The sequence below is a fragment of the Lolium rigidum genome, chromosome 3 (genome assembly GCF_022539505.1).
Source record: "Lolium rigidum isolate FL_2022 chromosome 3, APGP_CSIRO_Lrig_0.1, whole genome shotgun sequence".
NCBI classification, from domain to species: domain Eukaryota; kingdom Viridiplantae; phylum Streptophyta; class Magnoliopsida; order Poales; family Poaceae; genus Lolium; species Lolium rigidum.
This window is the reverse complement of record NC_061510.1, coordinates 318,439,025-318,446,306: the sequence shown is the minus strand read 5'-3', so window position 1 is coordinate 318,446,306 and position 7,282 is coordinate 318,439,025.

The following is a 7,282-nucleotide window of genomic DNA, read 5'->3' as shown; positions in this document are numbered from 1 at the left end:
TGATGATGCATGCGGTATCCATCGTCATGAAGGAGTTCCAGAGGTTCGATGTTATGTCGGATGCATCCTTCTCCAGGAGACGTGGGATGCACGGTTGATACTTGTCGCGGATCTGGTTACTCTTGGAGCCGATGCTTCCAAGAGAGGAAAGGTCCGCCCGACGCTCGCTCGAAAGGTCGGCCAGCCGCCGATGCCTGTCGAGTTCTGCTTGCTCCTTAGGCAGTCAAACACGATTCCTCTCGAGGATGGAGTGGTAGGCGTTGAGAATGCCTTACGATACGCCAAGGGGAAGGCAAGTGTTATTGACCACATCATCCTGCCCTGCATTCCACTCTCCTGAGTGACTATCACGGTGGTACCGACGTTGCTGCCACTAGCTTCGGCGTTGTGCCCAGTGTTGAGACCCGGAGGAACTTCGACCCCGGTCACCGGGTCCATAGCGGAGATCTGGTAGCGCGCTAGGTACGAAGCTGGTACGCGAGTGATGTTGCCGATGCTTTCCTCGTCGGGGGAGTACTTGGTGCCGCACATGAAAGGGAAGGCATCAAATCCAAATTCGTGCCTGGTGTCGTAGTCGAGGTAGTAATACGACGTCAGATCCGAAGAACTTGAGTCATCGGACCCGACAGACATCGCAGACGAAGACGTGGCCCTACGCGATGACGATGCTGATGGTGATGAAGAGGACGACATGATTGGTGTCGCATGCGTGGTCGATGAAGTTGCAGCCGATAGATCAGCTACGGTTGGCGATGAAGCAACGGACTTAGCGACCGATGGAGCCGCGGCTGCTGCAGGCCCCAACAGGATCGCGTTGGGAAGATGAAGAACTCCCCCAACGCTGATGTTGAGGTGGATGCACCCGATCTCCAGATCCGTCCCGCCACGGAGACCTAAAAAGGTCGAGCGCGGAGAGAAGGGGTGTGGGTGAAATCGAAGTATCCGAAGAAGATCGAATCTTCCAGGGCCGATGAAGTTGGAGCCGGTGAAGACGAAGCCGATGTGGACGTAACCAGCGCGATCAGAACAACCGAGGTTGCGCTTTGAACAAGCATGTTTCCCACAGACGGTGCCAATTGACGAGGTGGCTCCTCGGCAATGCCCACCATGACGGGCTTAGGGCTAGTGGAAGCCTGCATGTTAGCACTGAACGTCGGATACCAAACAAGTGGGAGGCAAGTTTTACCGAGGTCCTGGGCCCTCGTAGATGTAATACCCGTACGTCTTGCCTGACTGATCTTGATTATGGATGGAATCGATTACAATGGGGTAGCCGATAGACTGTGTGGAGGTGTTCTCGCCAAGAGGCAAAGTGGCTAGGGTTTGGTGTATGCGTGAAGATTAAGAGAGAGATCCGGCAGCCCTCTCCTGGCCTTTATATAGGAGGCCAGGTCTCAAGAGTACTACCCGGATTCGGTTACAATACAATGGTAATCTATCTATTCCTTTCATATTTGAACATATCCTCGTCTTGTGCTTCGAGAATTCACCACTTTCCATCTGATCACCGTGCAACCGACGTCTTGGACCTCTTTGGGTTGCGGCGCTCCAGATGGGCCCCTGTTGGGCCAGACGAGGTAGAGCAATGTTGAGTACCTGAAGGGTAATACTCACATCACCGCCCCTATCCACCAACGGCAGGTGAAGACGAGGCGCCTGGACGCAGCGATGCCCTGGATGGGCAAGCGGCAGCAGGCGCGCTCGGGACGGAGGCGAGGGGCGGCGCAAGCGAGCAAGGGCGCGTGGTTGCGCCCGGCCGTGGCTGCAGGAACGCTCGGAACGGGGGCGAGGGGCGGCGCGAGTGAGCAGGGTGGGCGGGAAGACGGCGGCGCTTGCAGCGCGGGAGCAGGGTGTCTGCCCGACAGAGGGTGACATCAGTACCGGTGGCCAGGGATGGAGACGGTGTGGGAACATGTCAACCGAGCCATAGCCAGACAGTGGGTCCCGCTAACAAATGGAAGGAGGAGCTGACAAATCGGGTGCCCTAAAATTTACAAAAAAGGAAGAAGGAGGAGCTGACAAATGGGATCCCCTAAAATTTACAATAAACTCCCCGTAAATAGATCTGCCTCGATTGCAAGATTTTCTCTTTGGCATGTCAACAATGATAGTGGAACACCAGGACCCGCTACGAGTTTTCTATTAACATGGCTAAAATGCAAATTAGTGGACATTATAACGAATTCACGTAATACTAGTGGTTTTGTGCAAGTTGCCGAACACTAGTGGATTTGCGAACTTCGCCCCTGCGCTGATGTTGAGGTGGATGCTCCCGATCTCCAGATCCGTCCCGCCACGGAGACCTGAAAAAGTCGAGCGCGGTGAGAAGGGGTGTGGGTGAAATCGAATTATCCGAAGCAGATCGAATCTTCCAGGGCCGATGAAGTTGGAGCCGGTGAAGACGAAGCCGACGTGGATGTAACCAGCGCTTTGAACAAGCATATTTCCCACAGATGGTGCCAATTGACGAGGTGGCTCCTCGGCAATGCCCACCATGGGGGGCTTAGGGTTAGTGGAAGCCTGCATGTTAGCACTAAACGTCGGATACCAAACAAGTGGGAGGCAAGTTTTACCGAGGTTCGGGGCCCTCGTAGAGGTAATACCCGTACGTCTTGCCTGTCTAATCTTGATTATGGATGGAATCGATTACAATGGGGTAGCCGATAGACTGTGTGGAGGTGTTCTCGCCAAGAGGCAAAGTGGCTTGGGTTTGGTGTATGCGTGAAGATTAAGAGAGAGATCCGGCAGTGTAATATCCCAGGTTTAGAGGCTACAAAATGAGAGAACACCAAAGTGTGCATTGCATTCATGCATAGAAAATCTGGGGAATGTTCGCGCTTTCAAATAAAACTTACCACAGTAACTGAAGTTTCACTTGACTTGCTGGAATTGAAGTAACTCATCAAGTCAAGCGCTATAAACTTCACTGTGATGTTTGCAAAAACCTTGTTTTGGGTAGAGATGATTTGATCTATGGGTTAGATCAAATGGAATTAGCTTTATTATAACAACACCTTAAGTAAGGGTCAACTACAAGATCTTATAAAGGATCTCAATATGGTATTCCTTACAACAACACATTCTTTAAGAATCAAACCCTAACTTAATAACACTTAAAAGTTAGCAATTACCTTTGTGTGTAATTTAATTCACTTATAAATAAGGTAAACCACAGGGTCTAAATTGCATAAAAGCCACACATTCTTATTTAAATCATAACTTATTAAATATATGGAATATCATAAAACTAAATCCATTTATATTACAAATTATAGTTCAAACTATTTGAATAAAACTAACTATGAGTATTTTGAAACTCATATGATCATGCCTTGGTGAAATCAAACCCAACTATCCAAAATTAAGGAATAACCTTCAACCATGGCCTTTTGACCAATATTATAATATAAATCCAATCAAATGTGATATAGTGACCCACAATAATAAAACCCTCCACAAGATATTTAGTAACCAATGCCACTTGGCTATCCAAAAATAAATCATATGAGAGGATAATCTCTATGCCACATAGGATGAAAATATCTACATGACTTGCATCCCAAGCTATGCCACCTCATTTTCAAAGGATTGCTATGGATGAGGGCATGACAACCAAGCACCTTACTCATCAAACCAAAACAAGAGTCACCCACCTATGTGTCATGATACTAGGGCTTGCCCAAGCCTATAAAAGGAGCCACACCCTTCATCCATTTGATCATCTTGTAGTATGATACAAGGAAACAAACACAAAGAGCCACTCGATGTGCATTATCTAGGATTAAGATGAAGAAGCTAGGAGGTGGAGGCATACCACAAGATGCAGGTTTATCAGATTTTCTGAAGAACAAGCTACAGAAGATACCAAGATAGAATTCCTAGGCAAACCATATATTTAGAGGCTCATATCATCATCTCTTGAGTAAGACCTTAGGATATTCCAAGACATTAAGAAGTAAGAGAAGTTATAATACTAACCATAGCCATGTCCATACAAGAATGCTAGAGTAGTACTAATCCTAGTTGTTCAAGACAACATTTGATCTTGGAGAGGAGAACTATGTTTCACTAATGAACCATTATGAGCTCAATACTTTGATCATTACAACTTGGGTAATGATCATAAACCCTAAGAAGAATCTAAGAGGAGTGTTATGAGAGGAATAATAAAGAGAGATTAGTGAGGAAGAAAATGATCATGTCTAATGCATGACCATGCTTTGTAGATATAGAAGATAAGTTCAACTTATGTGATAAGCAGATATCATCCATCACATGAAATGATAGGTAGACCACTAATAATCAGCTTTAAACCATTTCTCATATCTTGAGAATAGGAGTTATAGCATTACCTAAACCTTGCTTATCCAAACACTAGAGACAACCCTAACATTGTTTTGATATACAAATCCTAACAAAGTGAGGAGAGTAACCCTAGCCAATTAAATATAACTGTAGCCTATGCTCATATCCTAATCCCAGTTGTGTATCACTTGGGTGATCACAACTAAAACCCTAGATCCCAATTAAGTTCCAATACATGTCTCACTTGGAATTATAAGTAGAACCATGCCATGCCTCATGCCTATTTATACTTCTAGTGAGGCTTATGCAAAACCCTAAACCCTTTCACATAGGATCCACTCCACATAAAATATTATGTCCTAACTTGTGTATCATAGATCACAAGTATAAACCAAGTCAGTTATAATTAAGCACAAATGATAATTAAGGGATTATAATTAAACCAATATCCAATCCTACTTTGACTTCCAAGTACCTTGCTTAATTGACCAAATGGAGTAGTATTTTATAAAGTAGAACCCCATATAAGCAAGTGAATTAACCAATGATGATCTTTGGATTTATTTTAAGTAATCCAAACTAAAAGTTGCTAAGCAAGATTAGTAATTATAGAGTTTATTTAATCATCTTGTTAAATCCTTAGGAATAATTCATCACATAAAATCATGATCCAATCCATCCTCATTACCATTTATCTTGAAACCTATCCATAATTAAAATATATGTGAACCATCAATATTGCTAAGTACTAGCAAAACCTAATATTGTGTTCACCATGCACATGTTAGAAATTTCAAATCATTTCAATAGATCTAGTTCCCAAATTAAAAAGGGAACTGAATAAATACCTAAACTCATTTCTATTTTACTCAAGCTTCACAAGATATTAATTAAATCCTAAAATAATTATTTGTTTAAAACAACAAAACATGCAGTGAGCATTATTACCAAACTATATTGATATTCAAATAATTTAGAATCTGCAAAACAAAACAGAAATCAATTTGAATTCAAATAGCAAATTCAAACCAGGAAATAAAATAGAAAATAAATTAACAAAAAGAGAGAGAAGCTTACCTGGCTTACCTGGACCGTGCAGCCCACCAAACCAGCCATCATCAGCCAAAGCAGCCCAGTCCACGGCCTCATACCGTTTCGTCGCTGGCAGAAGACAAAAGGAGGCCGTGGTCTTCCTCTACGGCGTCGACAGCGCAGAGAAGAGCCCGACTACGTCCTCGAAGGGGATAAGGACGCACCGGACGCCACCGAAGGTTCTAGAACTCCATACCATCCTCATCGCGTCCGTCTGATCCTACAAGCGTCCCGATTCATGGCCGTTTGCCGTGTCAAACCGCCACATCATCCCCGTCGTTGCCGACGGTGGGATGACGAACCAGCCCCCGTCCAGTCCTATAAATATGCCTGGAGCTTCTCCAGGAAACCCTAGGAACTCGCCGCCCCTCCAATCCTTCTCAGTCTCCCTCTACCTCTCGTATTCTTCCACGTACTGTAGCCGGTGTCGATGACGAACCCGACGGTACAAGCCATCCCGGAGCCCATGGCGTGGCTCAGTCGACGCGCCTGGCCACGTAGATCACCCTGGAGGAGCAGAGCATCAAGGGGAGCCAAGTCGAGAGGAATTTCGTCATTCCCTTTCCCTCGGGTTCGCCGGGAAATCACCAATCGCCATCGTCTCCGTCAACAATCGCCGGAGCCGACCACACCATCAGCACCAGGGTGAGATTGTGCATCCGTGGACCCCTATTTTGCATCGAATCATCGTCTGTAGCCTATTCTAGCATTTTGGCCGGAGCCCGCCGCCGTAGAGATGCTCGTCGGAGTTGCTCCGGTGACCTATCGGTGGTGGCGTTTATACTCACCTACTCAGTATCGACTCACGGTTCTAACACGCCTCGAATTATCGTCTATAGTGCCCTGTACCGTCATCGTCGTTGCTCGCCGGCGCTCTCTCCGGCGAGGTGACTTGGAGGAGGGACCCGTTGGTCGTGTTGACTCAGTCAACTGCCAACGAGGCAGGTGACCTGGACACAGGTCCCACTTGTCTGTCTCTGCGGGTAGATCTGAACCGGTACCTTTAGCGTTTTCGATTTATTTTAAAAACCAGTAAATAGATGTAACTTTGTACAAATAGATAAAATTCATTTTAGCTCAGAAAAATATAAATAATATATCAAAATGCTCACAAAAATAAACTCTATTCAAATAAAATATAAAATAAAAATGTGTGTCAAAATAAAAATGTGTGTCAAAATAAAAAAAATCAATTATTTTTAACTTTATTAATTATGCCTTTTCATTTGTTTTAAATCCAATTTGAATTCAATAATTAGTTAACTTTCAAAATTCAATATTAGCTATTCAATAAATAAATAAAATGTTAAGATTAATTTTCTTAAGCATCTTTCCATTAATTTAAATATTAGTGGTAATTCATAAACCCTAATTTGCAAATTACTATTTCTCATTTTCTTCAATAATGATCAAACAAGAAAATGCTAAAAACTAATATTAGTTTGGTAATTCAAAACTTGTTTACTTAAACATTTTTAGTTAATAAGTTTAGTATTTTAGAACTTAATAACACTTATTAAACCCTGATTTCTAAATTAAACTAAAATAGGAGTTACCCTAATTATTAATTCTTGTGAAAATTAATAAAATATAAAATAATTATTACTTTTGATTCAAAGTAATTAGTGACCACACCTATATTGCTTATTTATCATTTTAAGAATTGTATCCCAATGTAGAAACCCTAGTTCTAATATAAACAAGAACCTTGATCCCATTATTTTATGTGATCATCCCACATTAGAATCAACTCTAAAACCCTAGTTATTTAGCGCATGTGATCATGTGAAATTCACTTTACATGTAGAACCTTGATAAGTAACAAATGAATACATGTTCATGATTTACTAAAATAAAAACAATTCACATAAGACCATCATTTCAT